Raw genomic sequence first — 19,571 nt, forward strand, 5'->3', positions numbered from 1 at the left:
GGGGGTGGGTGGGCAGGCAAAAGGTCACGGTTGCAGACGGATGTCCGATCACACAGATTTCCACAAGCGGGATGTCGGCCTTGTGGAACTATCAGATGCCTCTTAACCCCTCCCCTCTGGAAGACGGGGGCTGTTTTCGAATGCACAAATTCTAGACGTGGGCCGTTTGGTGGGGGAGCATTATGCAAAACAAAATGGACAAAACCCGCAACGCTATAAAGTTTGGTGCCGTTTTTTTAAACCGGTGTGGTCCTTCAGATGAAGCGATGGTTTTCCCTTGCGGCACGAATGCACAGGGCTGGCATGTCGGGATGTTGCATCAGTTTTAATTCCGAGCCTGTAAGCTGACTCCTCTCCCGCCTATTCTTCCACTGTGCTGATGCAGAACTTCCTGTGCGTCCCAGCAAGAGCTGGCCTTCCTCGTCCCTGTGGAAATCTATTTCCGTGTGGCGAATCTCCTCGCCCTGCATAATGCTTAGCTCTGCTGGCCGTGTGGGTGTTATCAATGGGAAGGCGCGTTTCCTTGACGATGCCAGATGTTCCTGAAGGCATCCGTGGATCCTGAAGACACTCAGGGTGCTCCTACGTTTCCCCCTAATAGAAGACACGAAACACGACAGCAAGATGTAGAGGGTGGCTTCACAGAAACTCATTGCCACAAGGATATAATACTAATTATCCTAATACTGCTGCTCCTGTCATTTTCTTTCGAACCCGCCCTTCCCCAAAGGCTCAGGGTGCGTAACAACAACACATCTAAAACCAATAAAATAACAATAATAGCCATAATAAGATATTCTACAACCAGATTAGTTCAAAAGTGCCTCTACGTGGTGGAGCTGAAGGGGGTTACTGGGGGAGGGTTTTTTTTTTATTGATTTGTTTGTGGTTTTATTGTGGTTTGATAATCTTGTGAACCGCTGCAAGTCAGCTGGCCTGAGAACGGCGGTCAATAAGTCTGGCTGATGTTTTGGGCATGGAGGCCAGAATCTTGGTGGCATTTCTGGCCTGATCCCTAGGCCTGGCGGAACTGCTCTGTTTTACAAGCCTTGCGGAACTGTCCTAAGTCCCACAGGGCACTGATCTCTCCAGGGAGAGCGTTCCACCAAGTAGGGGCCTGGGGTAAAAGGGCCCTGGTCAAGGCCAGTTTAATATCCTTGGGGCTGGGGATCTTGAGCAGGTTCTGCTCACTTGATCTTAAACTCCTTTGGGGGACGTAAGGACGCAAGCAGCCTCACAGGATGAATTAACACATGCACTAGCTCAAAGTCTTGCAGCTAAGTCTTCAGACCGGCAGAAAGAGGTGTTTTGAACCTATTAGGTAAAGGTAAAGGTATCCCCTGTGCAAGCACCGAGTCATGTCTGACCTTTGGGGTGACGCCCTCTAGCGTTTTCATGCAGACTCAATACGGGGTGGTTTGCCAGTGCCTTCCCCAGTCATTACCGTTTACCCCCCAGCAAGCTGGGTACTCATTTTACCGACCTTGGAAGGATGGAAGGCTGAGTCAACCTTGAGCCGGCTGCTGGGATCGAACTCCCAGCCTCATGGGCAGAGACTGCATATCTGCTGCCTTACCACTCTGCGCCACAAGAGGCTCTTTTTGAACCTATTGGGCACTATCAATTAAGCCACTATCCACTGGTTTATCCAAAATAAACAGATAGGCTAGACTGAAGGTTGGCACCAGCTTACCTTGAAGTGAATAGCTTTAAAGGGGAATTGGATAGATTCATGGAAGACAAGTCTATCAATGGTTACTCACCATTGTGACTGAGAGGAACCTCCTCATTCAGAGACACTAACCTTCTGCATCCCTGAGCCAGGAAGCGACATCAGGGGAAGGCCTCAGACTGCTTGCTCTGTTGTTGGCCATCCAGAGGAACTGTTGGCCACTGTGTGAGACAGGATGCTGGACTAGATGGACCATTATATTGATCCAGCTGGGTTCTTCTTGTGTTCTTATTCCACATGCACCATTAATTATCTTTGGAGAAGGGCATGCAGGTGGTACACACAGTGGTGACATTTTGAGCAGCAACAGTGGTGACAATCCCCAGCCACATGCTGCCTGGTGCTATCAGAGGAAGGCCACCGGGTGGGCTTGGAAGTAGAGGAAGGACACTTAGGGAAGCAGGTGGGGGGGGGTTAGGAAGGTGCCAGTGAAGGCCTGGCAGAGGGCTGAGGAGAGGAGGGGGTATCTGGGGACTCTTTTCCTAGAACCCTCCAGAAACTGCAACCAGCCCTGAATATACTGACAGATCAAGTGGATAGACATAAATGAAAAATGTATAGGAATGTTGGGTTGAACCCAATATTAGATTGTCACTAACAGAAGCAGAGAGTGCTTTTTGCGGAATCCTTCCTCATGCTGTTCTCAGGTGTGGTGGGGGAGGCCTCCATCCTCTGGGAGCAGGATTTTGGGGGATATTTGGGGCTGCAGTAGAGCAGGGAAAGTCAAGAAGTTCCCATTCCACTGATGGAAACTCCTCCCGTTGGTGGACATTATTTCTGGATCCCAGTCACTATTTGGAAGGCCAAGAATACCATGTCGTTCAAGGAAAGCTTTATGTTTGATCTTGTCCCTGGTGCTGAACGGGGTGCTGTTGGGCAATCGTTATTGCACTTTTGGCTACAGAATAGAGGCTACAGACAGGGTTGAAGGCGTTTTTTAAAACGTGCTTTGGATTTGAGGCAAGATCTCAATTTGATAGGATTATGATAAAACAAGCATATTGATGGGATCCTGGTTTCATAATGGAGAGGCACCTATGTGAAGACATAGTCCTGCTGAGTCAGGCAGAGTCATCCCTCTAGACCAGGGGAAGTCAACCTGTGGTCCTCCAGATGTCCATGGACTACAGTTCCTATGAGCCCCTGCCAGCATTTGCTGGCAGGGGCTCATGGGAATTGTAGTCCATGGACATCTGGAGGACCACAGGTTGGCTACCCCTGCTCTAGACTTTCTGGGTTACCTCACAATCTAGCAATGTGAGTTGACAGTTCAGGTATTTTGATTTGATTTCAAAATGTATTCTCAGAAGAATGATGGGTTAGTTCAATAACTGAAAGATAAGATACCTGTGCTGGAATTTAACTAACTTTAAAGGTGTTTTTGTAAAACAAATGAGTCCAGCAGCAAACCTATATTCATGTAGAAATAAAGGCATTTTATTTAAGAACAAACAAAGGAATTTTGAAAGCCACAGTTGGTTACTGGTGATTCATCTACCATTATCTAGTTGTTAATACCAGTTGTATTTCATCCCATCTCTTTCTTAGGAATGGTGTGTGGGGGGGGGGGGTTGTACCTACTTTTTAGTACCCGAAGGAGTCTCAAAGTGGCCTACCTACCCTTCCTCTCCCCACAACAGACACCCTGTGAGGTAGGTGAGGGTGAGAGAATTCTGAGAGAACTTTGAGTGGCCCAAGGTCACCCAATCGCCTGCATGTGGAGGAGTGGAGAATCAAAACCAGTTCTCCAGATTAGAAAATAACTTAGGACAGCCCTGGCCCAAAAAAACTGCCCTCAGTAATTTCATTTAACTTTTTAAAATCATTTACTTGAAAATCATTTTCTTGGTTCATAATCTTTACTTCTAGAGCCAATTTAGCCTGTTCATTAATTTCATGGCTGTTTCTACATTCTGTGCCTACTATGTACTTACTTAGCAGGTCTACCCAGAAGCTTACTTTGGTCAATTCACTGGGCCTTACTCCCAGGAAAGGGCTCTTAAGATTGCACTGCTGGAGAGCAATCTTAAACAGATCTACTCAGTATCGTACTTGGGCCTGTTCAGTGGTGTCTACTTCCAGCAAAGCATTCTTAGGACAACACTCTTACTTTTTTACTTACTTATTTCATAGTGTGTTTACCACAGAGTAGACCTATAATATTTTAGCTCATCCCTTCATTTCCAAACTTTTTCTGCTTCAGAATCCTCAGTAACAATAAGAATGGAAGAAAACTAAGTTGCCCCATTTCTTCTCAATGGAAGAAAGCTAAGTTGCCCCGCCCCCATCTACATCTCATCTTCCCAAGTCTCTAAATAGTATCTGTTTATTTAGAATATTTATATGCTGCCTCTTCAGAGCCTCGCTCAAGGCAGCTTACAATTTAAAAACACAAGATAAAAAAATAAAGCCATTAAAATTGTTGTACGTGTAATAAGACCTTCTTGGCCTACCTGCTGCCTCACTTGGTTGGCCTCCCCTTGTAGACTTCCAACATTCATTTTCATTCTCTGTATCTTGTAGTTAAGGTATAACTGTATCCCTGTTGCCTGGGAAAAAGAGGGGCTTATAAATGTTTTCGATATACAAATAATGGTTATAAGAGAAGACAGCCAAGTGGTTTCCCCCCCATGTACGGCCTTTTTCTCCTGGTTTCAGTCCTGTTTAGCCTTGGGGGCCTTCTGAGCTGGCACAGGTGGCTACTGAAAAGCCCTCCTCAGCAAATGAAATTCTATGAATGATAGCTAGGATCCCAACCAATTAAAATATGGATCAGGCTGTCAGACTATGGGCCATATCCACTATATGGGCCATATAGTAATATAATGTGTAGAATATAAAACCAATAATAGGACACTTCGGATTCAGCAGTATGGCCTGTTAATGTTTTCCTAATCTTGGGTGCAAGTCTTTACGAGTTGTCTCCAAATTCCTACCTGAAAGAATAGTTCTCAATAAACAAAATGAAAGTACATTTTAGCAACTTACTATTTATTTATTGAAAACTGTTGTTTCAGATATATATAAATCATAAGTCCCTAAAATGTACATATAGCCACTTAACTGCTCCTCGTAAAATCACAATCGGCAGGTAATGCAGACTGCCTTTGCTAACTTTATATACTGAATTACTCAAAATGCAAAAATTGCGGACAAAAATAAAATCAAGCCACTTACTAATAAATATGACAAATTCATGAGTCAAAGTTAGTCAAGTAGTTTATAAAGATAAGCACAGCTACCCTTTCCATAGGATCAATTCCCATTTGTTGAAGCAAAAATAAGCGGGAATCTTGTGACTCCTCAAAGATGAGCTTGTTTTATTCCATCGTCAGCTTTCATAAATGGTTCAGATACTGTAGCAAGGTTACAGCCATAGGCCCTGAAGACATGCGTTGTAGTCCACAAAAGGTCATGTCAGAATAAGATGTTATTGGTCTTTAAGATGCCACAAGATTCTGGTTTATTTCGACAGCCAGCAGGCTATTTAATGGGCATAGATGGGGAAGCATGTAGCCTAAAACGGCCTTTCTCAACTTTTTTACCATTGAGAAACCTCTGACACATTCTTCAGGCTTTGAGAAACCCCAGAAGGGCCACAACCGTGCAGAATATGGTTGGGAAGCATAACTGTGTACACACCAAGCCAGGGCCGCTCCCCTTCCCATCCCCTCCAAGCCCATCATTGGCCATTTTGGGTGGGGGTGTTGACATGACCATATATGGTCATATCATCTGATACATGTTTTACACTTTTAAAAAATATGTAAAAATTTAATTAACTCCAACTCATTTAGGAAACCCTTCCAGGGCTGTCAAGAAAGCCCTGGAAGAAAGTGTGACCTAAAGCTTTAAGAGCAATGCACAGTTAACAGAGCCGGGGATACAGCAGGCAGAATAGAAAACTGCAGTGCCCTGAGGCCAACGAATACTACTACTCAAGCAAGAATCAAATAAAATATACAGCATTTAAAAGTGTGTGGAAAATTATATCGATTAATGTTTAAGTGAAAACACTTTGTTTTACTTCCTAAATGTATCTTTAGCGTTCTGAAGCATCTGTTGCATGGCTGTATGAAGACCCAAACTGTCATAATCATGAACTTAAAAACTAGTGGATTTCTTAATAATTGTTTTCTGCAGTTTTCTGACATGTTCCCAAAAGAACGATAATGCTAAAAAACCTGGCTAAGGAGGATAAAAAGACACAGGGTGAAATCCGTTTATCGTTAGCTCTGGAGTATAATCCACATAGCATTATGTTCCTTAAGAGGATATATATTCTATATTTTTGAGAAACAAGGAGTCGCCCTAACTAGGAAAGCCACAAAAGAGAAATCTAAACATACTTCCAAAAACTCGTGATTTTTATATTAATAATTAGTGACATTCTTATCCAACAATGGAACTCTGGAAATGCAGCCATCCAGTGTGGAGTTACTAGTCTACATACATTGAACTAAATTGGCCAGAGTAACTCTGCTTCACCCTGGCCAGGATAGATAACCCAGGCTAGTCTAATCTTGTTAGGTCTTAGAAGCTACGCAGGGTCAGGCATGGTTAGTATTTGAATAGAAGACCACCAAGAAAACCAAGGGTTGTTAGGCTTGCTAATTTCTTCTAGACTGCCTCATCAGATTGTCACCTCTTTCTGCTTTGCCTTAATTTCTCCTCTTCCATTCAGTCCTATTGGTTCTGTTGTAGCCTGTCTTTGGCCATGCAACAGAATGATAGGAATATGAATAGGATATTGGGCCCTATGGATGTATGGACATGTCACTGATGGTGTGTGTGCCCCAGTCTTCTTTCCCCCCCCCTTCTTTCTTTGCTGTTTCCTTTGCCCGTGTTTTTAACTTCCTGTTAGGACAGCTGCTCAGAGGAGTCCTCCTGGAATGACTGGGCAAAGGAGGGGATTGGTGCCTTGGCTACTGCTTAAATTACAATAACCTTTCACACTACTTTTTCATACGCCTTCTTGACGTATCTCACCAGGCTCTTAAAATACAAATAAATCTTGTAGCATCTTAAATTATGTTTTGTGGTCTGGAGCCCACTTCAGGAATATGAAGCATTATCATATTTTATCACATTCATCTTCACCTTATGAGCTTTATCTTACTGTCTATACGGCTTGCAATTAAAATGGTGATTGTTTTAATTGGTCTTTTAAGATGATTTAACTGCTCTTTTTAGGACCTGGTTGCTATAGAAGCAAGTGACAGATTAATTTTTGTTGTGTCTGTGGTACCGGAGTTCTGTTTTCTTTTTAAGTGGAGAGATGGCTTGCTAATTAATTGATTTAATTAATGAAACGAGGGCTCTTCTCCATATCTAGAAGTGCTGCCTAGCTGTCCTGTTTAATTGTTGGTTGGTTTAAAGTTAAAATTGGAACATTCTATTCAAGCCCGTACAGTATAATGGTTAGAGCAGGGATTCTAGAAGCCTGAAGCCTGAAAATTAGTTCAGGGGCCCTTCATGGTCAAAAGGTTGAAGAAGGCTGGGTTAGAATATCAAACGTGGGGCTGGGTAGATCCAAGCTCACCTATCATCCTCCTCAAAGCTTACTGGGTAATCCTGGACTATTTACTTCTCTTAATTTACCTCATAGGACTATTGTGAGGGTAAAAGTAGATGGGGAAAAGTCAGGGTAGGATAAAAATGTGATAATTTCCCATTAGGAATGCAAAGCTGATAGATGTTGTCACAGTCTTACCTTGTTCTTCGGCATAATAAAACAGCCTGTGGTTGACAGAGGACCCATGACGACAGCTGGTGTGGGGAAATTGTAAGCACATATCCCATACATCCATGGATGCTGGTGTCCCAGAGCTAATTGGAGAAAACATTTAAATGTTTGGATGTGATTATTCTTTTCAGCAAGAAAATATGTGCATTTACAAGCACATAGCCCACAGTTTGGTTTGGGATCTCTGCCTATGACCATGCTGACATATCCATTTGTGATAGTCTAGTATGCTTGATGGACATTTAATGAAAGTGTTTTGAGTTGCCCATTCTCTGTCTCCCCTCCACGTCTATCCCCACCTTCAGATTTTACAACTGGAATATTTTCATACACTTGCTTCTTCTGTATTGTTTGTTCTGCTCCTGTTTTTCAAATAATTTTAGGGGGGTTGTTTTGTATTTTACATAAACTTGAAATGGAAAGAGGGATTGATGTGAAGAATGGGCATATACACTTTTTGTATCCTAGGGAATAGCAGGCAGCAGGTCAAATAACCAGAGGACACTTTGGACATTTTGCTCACAAATAGGCTTAGTGGTGATGCCATAACCTACAAGGTCAGTTTCCAAAGATCCAAGGTCAGTTTCCATCAGTGGAAGAAGAACAACAATGGCCAGACCCTTAGTTGGCCTCTTATGCCATGCGTGGGGGAGGCCCAAGTCCCAAGAGCAAGATTTTGAAAAGCTCAGTAGGCTATGTTGGGAGGGACAGATAGAAAGTCCCATTCAATTAATAGAATCGCCTTCCATTTGCACAAACTAATCTTTGTATCCAGAAAGCTAGAGAACCTTGCTAATATTTAAAGCACTATTAAAATGCTTTAGTCTGATTTGCATATTTAGATAATGCTAACTTGGTTTAAATATTTGGTTTAAATATTTGGTTTAAATATTTGAGTATTTGGTTTAAATATTAAGTGTTGAGGTTAGGAATTCAAATATTAATAAAATATGCCCCTAACCAGTGATGTAACTATTCAGAAAAGCGAGAAGAGAGGAAATACTTAGCTAAAAGCAACCAAGTAGGCCGAGCGGGTATTTTGAGAACCACGAGATGCGCATTCGGGCCTACACAGTTAAATCGCACAGTAACAGAAGAGTCCATAAACCTGGTCTCTCAGAGAATGTCCTCAGAAATATGGGCAACGCTACTCTATTTTGGCTAGCAAGATGGTGGTAGGAACTAGAGATGTGAAGACCCAGGGAAGGAAACTAGAAAAAGTGGTGGGGATCTCCTTTTTATTTATTTGTTTGTTTATTTTCTTAGATTTTTATACCGCCCTCCTATACGGCCCAGGGCGGTTTACATGGAACATCATGGGATACATAGATCATATATTAAATAACAGTCACAACACAACATACTAGTAACAATTCTAACAGTAAATATAAATTTAACAATAAATGTAAGTTTAACAGATTACCATAATTAATTCAGTGAACAATTTTCAATATAACAACTTTAACAGAGCCCATAGGGAGATCAGAATCATTCAGATTATGGAGGGTATGATTTGAAGGGGATTGCCAAATGTTTTTAGGTCGGGTTAACCTCAGTCGAATGCTTGATGGAGGAGAACCCTTGTGCAGGCCCTGCAGAATTCTGGGAGTTCACTCAGGGCCCTTCAGGGAGCTCATTCCACCAAGTGGGGGCCAGTACAGAGAAGGCTCTGGCCATTGTTGAGGTCCGAGGTACTTCTTTGGGGCCAGGAATTACTAGCCAGTTGGCGGTGGAAGAGCATAGTGCTCTTTTTTTTGTGTGTGTGTGGGGGGGGATAAGCTGATCTCCCCCATTTTCCAATGAAAAAATTGGAAATTTGGGGGAATATTTTTTTAAACCCTATGAAATATTTTCTTTTTTAGAATGAGTGCAATGCTTTTAAAGACAAGGAGGGAATGCTGTAGACTTAAATCCAAGATGTATTTCTGCACCTAGAAGGTTACCAAATCTTCAGGAGGGGAACATGCAGGGCATGCTTGCACTTTTCTCTCAATTATTCAGCATACTTGCAGTTTTGATTGCACAAAACTAAGTTTGATAAATATGTCAAGTATTGAAATCGTATATGCTAATTAAGTTGTAAAGTATCCATTTTATCTCTTTAAAGCAGCAAGTTTAATTTAGGTTTGACAGGACAGTAAGTTGCATAGAATTCAGCTTTCCCCATATTTCCCACAAAACCCACAAACATGTATTGTTGTTTTTCATGGTTTCAACATTTCCAGAAATTTTACATCTCTGGTAGGAACACTTTGTACAGAAGGCTGTCAATAAAATCTTCTTTGGTGGGTAGATCACAGTACATTCTACTGGTTGGAAAATGTGTCTGTCAAAGACATTCTTTTCTGGCTCGCATGCTGCCCTAATAGAACTTTAACATTATCAGCAATATGGCAGAAAGAATTAACAACTTTCCCCAGTTATGCCTGAAGGTCATGATTTAATTCACATTAGTTATAATTATTGCACTAGAGCAGTGGTCCCCAACCTTTTTTAGGCTGGGGACCGGCAGGGCATCGGGCCGCGCCCGCAGGGACCGCGCCCGCGCGGGCCACGCCCACGCTTCGGGCCGCGCCCGCCGGCCGCGCCCGGCCGCGCCCGCCGGCCGCACCCGCGAGCCGCGCCCGCCGGCCGCACCCGCGAGCCGCGCCCGGCCGCGCCCGCGGATCGGGCCACACCCGCGGGCCGCGCCCGTGGATCGGGCCGAGAGGGCGCGGCCTGCACGGGCGCGGCCCGGCCCTGATTCCTTCTCCCCGCCCTCCCGCAGTAAGTAGCTTCCCGGGCCGCAACCTTGCGGCCGGGGAAGTTTTTTACTGCGGGGGGGGGGGGCGGGGAGAGGGAGCCGCGGCCCGGCGCCATGGCCTTTGCGGCCCGGCGCCGGGCCGCGGCCCGCAGGTTGGGGACCACTGCACTAGAGAACACAATAACATCATTTTTTTAAAAGTAAATGTCAGGCTTGCACATCTCTGAAAATAGTAATGTTAGTACTTACTGTGTTTTCTTTGTGGAAAGAGCATAATCACCTATGAAACTTGGGATGCCGACGATATTTTCTTCACACAAAACGGGCTAGAGAGCAAGTGAAAAATGTCCTGTTACTGTCATGCCCCTGCTTCATCTCAAAGACCATTTACGCACTGGAGGTCTCATGCCAGGCTGCATGCTGGAGTTTTAGTCGTGGCAGGTTGCCCCGCCTCTTCCTGCACCCACACGGGGGAGCATTTGTCCCAGTTCACCTCATCCGCCCCCGATTTCTGCTCCTGCACTGGTGCTGGGGCAGTGAAGTTCCCAGTGCATAAACGGTCTAAGAGGGCAATTTAAATAATGAACAAGGTTTAGAAGGAAAGATTTAAGTACTCTACTCCCCATGTCGTTTCCCTCTTCAGAACAGCTGTATAGGCCTGATAAATTAAAAAGGTAAAAGTGATACTAGTCTCCAGGTGGGACCTGGGGATCCCCTGGAATTATAGCTCATCTCCAGACTACAGTTCCCTTGGAGAAAATGGCTGCTTGGGAGGGTGGGCTCCATAGCATTATCCTCCTCTGAGGTCCCTCCTCACCCCAAAATCCTGCCCCCTCCCGGCTCCAGGTATTTTGCAACCCCGGCAGCCCTGGTTTGTAGTGATGGATCTTGAACATTCCTTGTGATATGACCCTCAGTTTTGTAACTTTTCGGGATATTCTGAATGGTTCAAGGAGCGCAAGATGGCCCTGTGTGGGTGATCTTGGCCTAGAAGAATTTTATAACAATACCACAATGGGGCGTATTCACTCCCCATAACCAAAGTCCAGAGCACCTCATGGTAGTCAGAGGTCCCGCTATCCCCCCTCCCCCAATCTGGATTAGGTAGAAGAAAGCAGTGTTTTTAATTACTCCCAGAACATTTGCCAAATACAGCCTTAATACACGTTCATATGAAGCTGGTTTTTCTTTCATTTAGATGTTCTACCCCTTGGTTAAAAGGGCATCTCCTACAAGCTCATTCACACAGGCTATGTGAGCAGTTGTAAAAGGTTTTGCAAGGAGGATGTAAGAATTCCCTGCTCAGTGTTACTGAGATCAGGAGTATCTTCCTCCTTTACCGTGTAATTCTCTGCAAAATCTTTGGTTGCTGTTTTTTACTGTTTTTTACTGTTACAGCTGACTTATGGGGATCTCAAAGGGTTTTCAAGACCAGAGACATTCAGGAGTGATTTGCCATTGTCTGCCTCACCATTATAACCCTGGTGTTCTTTGGAGGTCTTCCCATCCGAATACTGATCAGGGAAAATGCTGCTTAGCTTCCAAGATGTGACAAGATTAGGCCAGCCTGGGCTATTATTGCAGGCTAATCTCATCCAGTTTGCTCTTGCTGGGGGGTAAAACGGTAATGACTGGGGAAGGCACTGGCAAAACCACCCTGCATTGAGTCTGCCATGAAAACGCTAGAGGGTGTCACCCCAAGGGTCAGCCATGACTGGTCCTTGCACACCTTTACCTTTAATCTCATTGATTTTGCTGGGTTTAGACCAAAGTAACTCTGCAGAAGACTGCATGGTTGCCGTGCCCTCCTAAACTGAGTTGAAGTCAGTGGGTTTAGAAGGGTGTAACTGTGCTTAGAATGGCCCAGTTAATCATTTCCTTGGTCTTCTTAGTAATCAAAATATGTTTGAGTAAGATCTACCGCTGGCCTGTTTTGTTGCTCTCTCTCATCTTCTTTCTTTTTATGGGGTGTGTCTACTTGTTTCTTCTTCTGAGTGATAGAATGGAGATTTATTTAAATGTCCCTTGCACTCTCCAAGATTGGTCATGTGTAAATGATAGAAATAACTGGAGTTCCAAAACAATTTTACTGTCTGCTTGTGGAGTCTAATTAAGCTACCCCAGAAATATGATTTATGGGTGATGTGCACAGCAAACTTCACCTACACTAATTATGTATGCCTTATATCACTCTCAACAACAACCTTTATTGACATAAAAATAAGACAAGTCAGAATACAATCAATTAGGTTCACGTAGCTTAATTTCACGTAGCTTAATTGCCATTTGTAAAAATTTAGCCACTATCAATTGTATCTGGATCCTGATTGGAGAGAAGGAACTGTACCTTGCATTTATCAGAGTAAATTATATCTCTCTCCATTCCCCGTAGACTATCCCATGCACACTTTATCTCCTAGAGCAGTGGTCCGCAACCTTTTTGGGGTTGCAGATCGGTGGGGGGGAGGGCGATCCGGGCGCCGCACATGTGCGGCAGCCCCTGCGCAAACGTGCATGCACGGCAGGTCCACACATGCGTGTTTGCGCCCGGTGGGGCCGCAAACACGCATGTGCGGAACTGCCGTGCGTGCGCGTTTGCGCTCCTGGTGGAGCCGCATGCGCGAAACTGCCACACATGCGCGCTTGCACTGACCCCCCCCCCTGCAGAAAGAAGCTTGCCAGGCCGCAAGCTAATCGGCCGCTTTGGCAGCCGATTGGCTCGGGGCCTGGCAAGTTTCTCGCTGGGGGGGCTGGGAGAGGGAGCTGTGGCCCGTTGGTTGGGGACCACTGTCCTAGAGTGTCTCAGAGACTCTTGTGGCAGTAGGGTTGGCAGCCTCCCATCTCCAGAAGGGGATGGAAGGGAAGGGTTAGCAGTTTCAGGTTGGGAAATTCTTGGAGATTTGGGATGGAGCCTAGGGAGAATAGGAATCTCAAGGAGCGCAGTGCCATAAAATCAACCCTACAAAGTATCTGTTTTCTCCAAGGGAACTGACCTCTGTAATGTGCAGATTCCAGAATTCCCCTGGTCCCACCTGGAGGCTGGCATCGCTAACTGTATGGCACTATACCTTGCTAAAGTCCCTCCCCTCCCCAAGCTCCATCCTCACCAGATTCTTCCTTCAAAATCACCAGGAATTTTAACGGGGGCCTCATCTGGGCATGGAATTAGGGTCACTGTGGGTGGGCAGGTAGTTATGGATTTCCTGCATTATTCAGGAGGTTGGACTAGATTACCCTGGAGGTCCCTTCCAGCTCTATGATTCTATGAAAGAACAACATTTGAGTTCAGGATACAGATTTTCCACCTACCCCGTTTCTGGAATTTTTTACTAGCTAGAACCTAATGACTGTGCCAATCATGGAACAGGTTGCTTTGTTACAGTTCTTCACATCTGTCACTTTGAATTGGACACCATAACTAAACAGAAGGACAACTGTGCTAGACAGTACTTGACAGCCATGAAAACTCAGCATAAAGACCACGACACCGATGGGCAGTTTTACAGTTTTGAGTTGAAAATGTGTTGGGATTTCTGTAAACACGGGCACTTCTGTCCCAGTTTTTTTAATATTCATTTTGCTTTGCTGGGTCTCATAGCTGAGTTTGCCACTTTCAAATTCAGACATCACCATGATGTACATTAACCCTCATTTAAACCAACAGGAGTCTTGTGGTGCCTTGAAACATTTACGGAAGCATAAGTTTATGTGTACCACAGTCCATGGAATGGGTCTCAAACCGAATAATTTACACTGAAATTGTGTAATTTGAATATAATATAATCCAACTAATAGCCATCTTTAATGTGTGGGGGATTTTTTGTGTTTTTACCATTTTCTTGTAAACTGCCGCAAATCTTTTTAAAAATTATTATTATTATTTATTTTTTATTCTTTAATTTATATACCGCCGCTATAAAAAAACCCGCGGAGGTATATAAATTAAAGAATAAAAAATAAATAATTTAGCCTGTAAGTAATAAAACACATGTAATTTAACTGCAGAGGATGGGACCCACCAAAATCTCATTCCCCAAATGTTATATTCACAACCCTGGACATTATTTTAAAGACAGGATGATAAGGTGCCATTTGCTTGTTTTCAATTTTTATTTATTAGATTTATATACCGCCCTCCCCAGAGGCTCAAGGGATAATGTAAACAATGTTTCCTCTTTGAGGCATCCATGTGCCACAGATAATTGAGACACGTATGTGGGGTGTAGTGATTAGCGTTTTGGACTTGGACTGGGAAGACTAGAACAACGCTTATTGAAGTTGTACAGTCAACTCACACTTTCTGCCTCATCTGTCTCACACAGTAATTATGGAGTTGGGGAATAGGTTACCGTCACCCATATGTGCCACTCCAAGCTTTTTGAAGGAAGGCTGAGGTATAGCTGAGGTTTAGGACCAAAGAAGAAAAGTTTGATTTCCAATCTCCAGGGAGCAACTAGAGATCTCCTGGGATTGCAACTGGTCTCCATACGTGAGTCCTTGTGGAGAAAATGGCTGCTTTGGAGGGTGGACAGTCTGTAGAATTGACAGGTTCCCCTGGCCACTGGTAGAGGATGGGCGGGTAGGGTGCCCAGACCCAGTTTGGGAAACTCCTGGAGATTACAGGATAGAACCGTGTGTGTGTGAGCAGGACAGGAACCACAGTGGGGGACAATGCTGTAGAGTCTACCCTCCAAAGCAGCCATTTTCTTCAGGAGAATTGATCTCTGTCGCCTAGAGACCAGTTGTAATTCCAGGGGATCCCCAGTTCCCATCTGGAGTCTGGCATCCCTAACTGTATGACATTATACCTTGCTTTGTGATTTGCTATATATTGTTTTATTCTTTTTGTGAACCGCCACAAGCGAGCGCGAGGTCGGCACAGGCCAGGTGGGGGCCGAGGGCGGGCCTCTGCCTGGCGTGCCTGAGCAGGCCAGCCAGGGCAGAGCACCGCTGCCGGTCATTCTGCTGTCCAGCGGGCAGGGGGAGGCAGGGGGGGCTCCGGCTGGTGGGACATTTGAGGACCCAGTCGTGACCCGGGATGAAGACTAGGAAAGCGTTAGTGTCCCGCGGTTTTCGGGACGGATGGGCAGCTTACCCCCCAGCGAGCTTCCTTAGCTGAATGGGGATTTGAATCTGGGTCTCCCAGATCCAGACCAATGCTCTAACCATGCTACAAAAAAAGTATTATAGCAGTAATTGCTCAGAGCCTCTTTCTGCACTAATGCAGACGAAGCAGAGGCTAGAAGTCCTTATTTCAGCTTTCCTACTGTCAGTATGAATCCATTCCAATTGCACTCTGGAGAGATAACCCCCGATAACCCCCCGCAGTCCTTAGGCAGATGCCTGGGGGCTGTAGCGGAATGGTTCCAGCATAGTCGCATGAAGCTTAACCTCTCGAAGACGGAGGTCCTTTAGATAGGTGGGAAAGGACCAGATCTGGAAGCGCGATTCCCCAGCCTGAACTTGTACTACTCAAAACAGCACAATGGGTCAGGAACCTGGGCATGATCCTTGGCACTTCCCTAACCATGGAGGCTTAAATCACGAGAGTAGCACGGCTGGCATTTTCCCATCTCTGCCAAGCTAAACTACTTCTGCACAATGATCCATGCAACAGTCATCCCTAGACTGAATAACTGCAACTCAATCTGTGCAGGCCTTCCCTTGTCCCTGCTCCGGAAGCTATGACTGGTACAAAATGCAGCTGCTTGCATCCCCACCCAATCCCCATCGAGAGCCCACGTTACCCTGACCATCCCGCAGTTTCACTGGCTACCAATAGAATAGGCTTAAGGTGATAGTACTCACTCAAGGCCACATGCGGTCGGGGTCCTACATACCTCAAAGACTGTTTGCCTATACCTCCCAAATAATGACGTGCTCTACCCATTCCAACAATCTGGTGATCACTGGCCCCGAAGAAGGCCACCTAGCATCAACTAGATTCAGAACTTTTTTATCCATGGCCCCAACCTGGTAGGATGAGCTCCCTAATGAAATCAGGGCCCTACCGGAACTTGAAGAATTCCATAGGGCTTGCAAAATGGAGCTGTTCCGGCACACTTTCAGATGAAGGCCAGCAATGAGGACCTACCTACAACCGGATCCTTTACCAGGCAACTCCTGGCATCCAATAATGTCCCAGAAATTGTTTGTTCCCTCACTGTTGTACCTACCCAATGGTACTAATGTTATGACTCTTATGTTGTTTACCCTTCCAAATGTTGCAGTCTACCTTTACGTTCTCCATTGGTTCTATGTACACCACCTCAAGACCTCATAGTAAGGGGCAATCTATTGAATGAATGAATGAATGAATGAATGAATGAATGAATGAATGAATGAATGAATGAATGAATGAATGAATGAATGAATGAGATTCTTATGTTTTCATAAGGGTACATAGTGTTGTGGCCAACCGCTTTTAAAAAATAATTATCTGTCAGTGTTCTTGGAGTACTATCTACTTCCTTGTGACTTGTCTAACCAATGGGTGCATGCACACACTGTTGGGTATTGCCCTACATTGCACTGTGGCAATTGTTTGAAACTGGATCATCATGCCCAGATAGGAGAGTCCATTTGAGAGGCACTGCTGTAGCAGAACAATAGTACAATGTGTGCATGCAGCCTTAATGTAGCCAACACCAGTTTCTTCCAATGCCGGGATGTAGATCTTACCTAATTTGTATCTCCCAGTCTACTAAACTCAGATTTCTTTCCTGCCCATATCCAAAATTGTGTCTATTATTATCAGCATTTAATTCTTTGAGTAGCCTCAACACTCTTCCAGAAAAAAAGACAAATCCTCTGCATAAATAGTTTTAAGCAAATTATTTTAAGATAATGAATTCTTGGCCTATTATCTGGTATTTCATTCCTGTCCGTGAAATCTTGCGATTCATTGATTCTTTGAATTGTCCTGTAGCTTTGCGCTTTTTTGTTGGCACAGACCTGGTTACATTTCAACCTTTTGTTCTGTTTTATCCAGAGGGTTTGAGATAAAGGTTGCCAGATCTCCCCTGGCCCTGAGTGACGTAGGGTTGCCAGCTGTAGGTTGGGGAACTCCTGAAGATTTGGGAGTGGAATAGGGATCTCAGTGGGGTACAATGCCATACAGTCCACCCTCATAGCATCCATTTTCTCCCGAGGAATTGATCTCTGGAATCTGAAGATGAGCTGTAATTCCAAGATATCCCCAGGCCACACCCCCAGAGACTGACATCCCTACATGGGGATCCTAAATATAAGAAAGGCAGCAGCACAAATTTATTAGTTAAGTTCCTTGTCTGCATTAAAGTACAATTATTTATTTATTATTTGATTTATGACCCACCACTCCCGGACTGGCCAGCTCATGGTAGTTTACAAGTAAAACATCCCCACAATAAAACATAAAAGACCCCCAACCCTTAAGAACAACAACAGTGGCAGCAAGTCCAATCCTTCTGCCCCCTACCCACTAACCGAACTCAACAGACCCCCGCCGCCTTCTGTGCCTCAAGGGGGAATAAGAGGAGAGATGGCTTGATGTTACAGCTATGGCAAGCAGGGCCCATAGATCTAAATCACTCCTGCCTCAACCAAATACCTGGCGGAAGAGCTCTGTTTTGTAGGCCCTGCGGAACCAAGAAAGCTCTTGCAGGGCCTTCAGCTCTTCTGGGAGTTCATTCCACCAGGTCAAGGCCAGGACCAAGAAGGCCCTGGCCCTAGTCAACACCAGACACATCTCCCTTGGCCCAGGAACCACCAACAAGTTTGCACCCGCAGACCAAAGGGATCTACAGGGGCATGAACAACTGAACATGAACAACTGAATTACCTACCCAGGTCTTTCTAGTTCACTATGAATCCTGGAGGTGAATATTGTCCTGGAGTAAAGTTACCAATTAGATGGCTTCCGTTCTTATTTTCTCAGCCAATTCTCTGTTAAAAGTATCCTCCAAAGAGTATATGGATGTGCAACGAACAATTTTTTTAAATCATCCTTTTTACTTTGAGTACTTCTCCCCCCCAGCCCCAATTCCATGTTTTTTAGCTAAGAATACCTTCATATTCATGTTATTGCCAATCAGGTAAGTCAGGTAACATTGATGGTACCAGGTGTTGTCTAGTACAGTTCCCCCCGTCTTTTTCAACAAACGTACTAACAACATGCCTCCCCCACACACTATCAACTCACTAAATCAATCATCTAAGAGAGGCCCCAAGGTCTGATGGGTTCAAGAATCCCATCTGAATTATTAGGCCAAAGTACATAAAGACTAACATACTCAGGCCTATTATGCACGGGTGTTTTCCCTTGCTGATAATTTGCAGTAAGCTGTGTGTGCGTAATAGGCCATAGCCTATGAACATGTATCTGAAATACTAAGACCAAGGACTCAAAAAGATACAATAGTACGCAAATGTAATTCTGAATATCAGACTTTCTTAACCAGGGCTTCGTGACACCCTTTTGATGACTCTGGAAGGGTTTCCCAAGTGGGTGGGAGTTAATTTTAAATATATATATTTTTACACTTGCTAGACATTGACTGGGTGATATGACCATATATGGTCATGCCGATCTCCTCCCCCCCCCAAAAAAAAATGGTTAATGATGGGCCTGGAGGGGGTGGGCAGGGGAGTGGCCCTCAAGAGGGCAGTGGCCCTCAAGTGGGCATGACCACAGCTCTGCTTCCCAGCCATATTCTGCATGATTGCACCACTTCTGGGTTTTCTCAAAGCCTGAAGCATGTTTCAATGGTGAAAACGTTGAGAAAGGCTGCTATATATGAACACATGGCTTAGTAGTATTGAATTTTGCCTTTATTGTTGGTTCCACCTTCATATTAAGTGTATTGGGGTTTGCCAGCCTCCAGGTGGGGCCTGGAGAGCTCCAGGAATTGATCTCTAGACCGCAGAGATCGGTTCCCCTGGAGAAAATGGCTGCTCTGAAAGGTGGGCTGTATGCCTTTAGTTCCCTCCCCACGGAACTGAAGAAGAATGGCTGGACTAATACTACTTGTTGATTTGTGGGAGGCTGAAATAATATTTGACCTGCTGAGTATAGTTCATTCTCTTGGCCACAACTCTATGCTAGCTCCCCTAGGCAAAATGCACTGTGTTTGTACTTTGAATCAACAAAAAACTGTTAGCAGTGTGCCTCCTCTTTTAACATGCAACCAAAAAAGCTGCCCTCCTTTTTAACATCAAATTATCATCCTTCGTGGCAGGGGAAAAGGACCTTTAGAAGCCTTCTTTTCCAAACAGAAGGACACACAACGCTGCAGAAAAGAACAAACATAACCATATGCAAATATTCATTCTGGGAAGAATAAAATCCATTTCCATTCCCTCTTAAAATC

General features: G+C 44.6%; 1 protein-coding gene and 1 long non-coding RNA gene across 5 annotated transcripts in view; one reads left to right on the top strand and one right to left on the bottom strand.

Annotated features, from left to right (window-relative positions):
- The window catches only part of LOC143829274 (sodium channel protein type 1 subunit alpha), a 134,337-nt gene that overhangs the window by 15,951 nt on the left and 98,815 nt on the right, over positions 1-19,571 (top strand). The window lies entirely within an intron of this gene.
- Positions 58-10,547, bottom strand: LOC143829275 (uncharacterized). Its single transcript, XR_013228049.1, has 4 exons — positions 10,471-10,547; positions 7,446-7,561; positions 4,186-4,281; positions 58-594 (listed from the first exon to the last, which is right to left on the bottom strand). It is a non-coding gene; the product is annotated as an uncharacterized LOC143829275 (long non-coding RNA).

This window comes from Paroedura picta, chromosome 2, assembly GCF_049243985.1.
Source record: "Paroedura picta isolate Pp20150507F chromosome 2, Ppicta_v3.0, whole genome shotgun sequence".
NCBI classification, from domain to species: Eukaryota; Metazoa; Chordata; class Lepidosauria; order Squamata; family Gekkonidae; genus Paroedura; species Paroedura picta.